This window comes from Triticum dicoccoides, chromosome 1B (genome assembly GCF_002162155.2).
Source record: "Triticum dicoccoides isolate Atlit2015 ecotype Zavitan chromosome 1B, WEW_v2.0, whole genome shotgun sequence".
NCBI classification, from domain to species: domain Eukaryota; kingdom Viridiplantae; phylum Streptophyta; class Magnoliopsida; order Poales; family Poaceae; genus Triticum; species Triticum dicoccoides.
In genome coordinates this window covers 381,360,731-381,363,740 of record NC_041381.1, presented here as the reverse complement: position 1 = coordinate 381,363,740, position 3,010 = coordinate 381,360,731, and positions in this window count along the sequence as shown.

Genomic DNA, 3,010 nt, shown 5'->3' with positions numbered 1-3,010 from the left:
ATCACCTCATGGATGCGTGCAGCGGTCACTACTGGCCCTTGGCGGAGAACATCAAGTACGAGACGTGCTACCCATTCACCATGCCGGAGTCGCTGGAGGATCACCACCGCCTGCTAGTCTCAGAGGAGGACGGCAGCGTCTTCATCTTGATCATGGGCACCGGCGAGGCCCGCGCAGGCCTCCGCCCCTTCTCTGTAGTGTGCGTTAGGGGCGACGCCGCTGACGCTGACACTGATGCGAGGCTGATGTACGGGTGCGTGCTTAGTGTTACTACCCCTCCGGATCACGTGGGCGGTGACACCGGCCTCATCGAACGGACTTGGACTTGGCGGAGCTGGGACTTTCCCGCTGATGTGGACTTGGAAAACCCATGGTCTCCTTTACCCACCAACGCGGTGCACGGGGACTACAAGGAGGTTCACCTGGACATATGCATTATCAAGTTAAATGTTGATCATTAGTCTTCGCTCAATGTAATCCGCTATTTAAGCATGTGGAGACTTCCATGCATGATCTTGCTCTATTGGAGTATCGCACATGAATAAAAGTGTATCTGTTTATGGTTTAGTCTAGAATCTTCCATGTATGAACTTTTACTACAGTACTGGTGAAAGACTTACTATGAACCATTTCTTACATCGCCTCTGCCCCTTCCAAGTCATCCTGATTTAATCCCTCCGTCTAGGTGTATAAGGGCATGGCTAATACTTAAAAGTAAAGCCAACGGTTGGCTACAAGAAAGTGCCATGTCATATGTTGTAACGCCCCGGTTTCGATGCGCCAGGTGTCCGCCAGTGATTCGCTGTCGTTGCCATGTCGTTTGCTTGCGTGTTGCATTTTGCCATGTCATCATATGCATTTCATCTCCATGTTTTTCAAAACTTGCATCCGTTGGGGTTCCGCCGGTTCCTCCGTTGTCCGTTCCGAGTCCGGACACACTCGCACGCGCCCGCGGCACCTCCGAAATATTATTTTATAAGTGGCATAAAAATATTCTCGGAATGGGTTGCAACTTGTCGTGCGGTCTTATTATAGTATAGATAGACCGCCTGCCAAGTTTCATCGCATTCGGAGTCCATTTGATAGCCCAACCGTTAAACTTACAGCCGCAATATAGCCGGTGTAACCGTCGGACGTTTTCGGTATCCGGAAACTGCCGCCGGGCTGCAACCTCTCTTCTCTCCCCTCAGCCCAAGCCCTCTCTCTCACAGCCCACTAATCCCTCCTAGGCCCAGTCTAACTCCCCCCTCCGACCGGAACCATTCGATTGCGATCGGAGGTCTCCGAAACACCCTTCCTAACTCCCTAACCATGGGCCCTTCTATATATCTACACCTCCCCTGCCATTTTTGGCCTCCTCCAACCCCCCCTACCTTGTTTTCCGCGCCCCAACCCTCAGCCGCCGCCGCCCTCATCGTGTTCCGTGCCGGCCACCTCCTCAGCGCCACTTGGCGAGTAGACAGTGGGCGCGCCGCCTCCAGCTGACGCCCTCCAGCCTCTCAGCGCGCGCCACATTGCCCTGCCTCCCCGTCCCACCGCCGAGGGCCCGCCGAAGCCCAGTTCGGGCCCTGGAAGCCCATCGGCGCCCGAACCGCGCCCGCTTCGCTCCTCCGCGCCAGGCCCGCAGGCCCAGATCTGGCCCGCCCGAGCCCGAATCCCCACCGCAGCGCCTGCGAGCTCCCGCGCAGCCCGCCTCCGCCGCCACACCTTGGTTCCACCGCCGGCGAGCTGCGCCGCCGTCGCTGGCAGCCGGCTCCCTTCGCCATCGCCCGTCCCTTGCTTCCTCTTCCTCCCTGCGTTCTCCTCTCTCCCTCACCCGAGCTCTCTCTCTCCCTTGCAGGTCGTGCGCCTCCCCGGCCCCTTCGTCGTGCTCCGCCGCCGCCGGCAGGATCCGCCGCTGGCAGGCCGGATCCGCCCGCCCCCGCGCCGCGGAGCCCGTCCCTCCGCGCCTCGATCGGCCCCGGGCGCCGCCGCCGTTCCCCTCGGCTCCGGTCGCCGCCGCCGGCCGCCGCCCGTCGCCCTCTCCGCTGCCCTCGTCTCCGGCCTTCGCCCTCCTCTCCGGCGGCCCGAGCCCGGCCCGCCTCGATCCGCCCCAGATCCAGATCTGTCAAGGTTGACCCCCGAAATCATCCAAGTCCCTAAATTCATACATAATCATGCCATGTTCATCGCCTTGTATCTCTGCATCCGTAGCTCCGTTTCGTGCGTGTAATATGTCAAATTGTTCATCTCGATGAGTACATCATTTCATTCTAGTGCATCATATTCATTTGAGGTCATCTTGATGCCTGAATCATAGTTGTAAGAGTGCTTCATAATGTTTTCTGATGTCTGTTAATAGAACGAGCTCTTTTGTCATTTTTGCCATGATTGATGTGTGCATCCTATGAGGTTGATGTCTACATGTGTTTTGAACTATGCCATGTCTTCTTTACAGAGGTGCTTACCATGTATTTTTGTGATCAATGTGGTGACTAGCACAAGCATGCAAACTAGGCATCGTGATGTTGCTGTTTTAGTCCCTGTTCTGCTGTTATTTTGATGCCTTGTAAACTTGTTGCTACAGAGAGATCCATGCATATTTTGAGATACTTCAATAAGGATGTTTTGAACATGTGGTTATTGTATATCCATTCATGGCCCTGGTTGCAATTATGGAGTAGTCTAGCATGTCATTTGCGTGCTCTACTTTTGCTTCAAAATGTTTCCTGGCAGATTGTTTATGTGTTATCCAATTTTGCCAAGGTCGTTGTAGTTGATCCTTGCATGCTATGAACTTGTTCTTGATTTGGTTTGTTTCACAAACATGTCTTCTTGATGATGCTATGCTTATCTTGTCATGCAATGACTTGTGGGGAGTGAATCAAGCTTATTAAGTAGTGTACTCGCTGTTGCTGTTTTGCTAGGCTGAATCTGTTATTTCGCGATGCTATGTAAACCTGCTGCTACAAATCATTCTATGCATAATCTGGAGATGTTCACTAAATATGTTTTGTTCTACATGTCATCC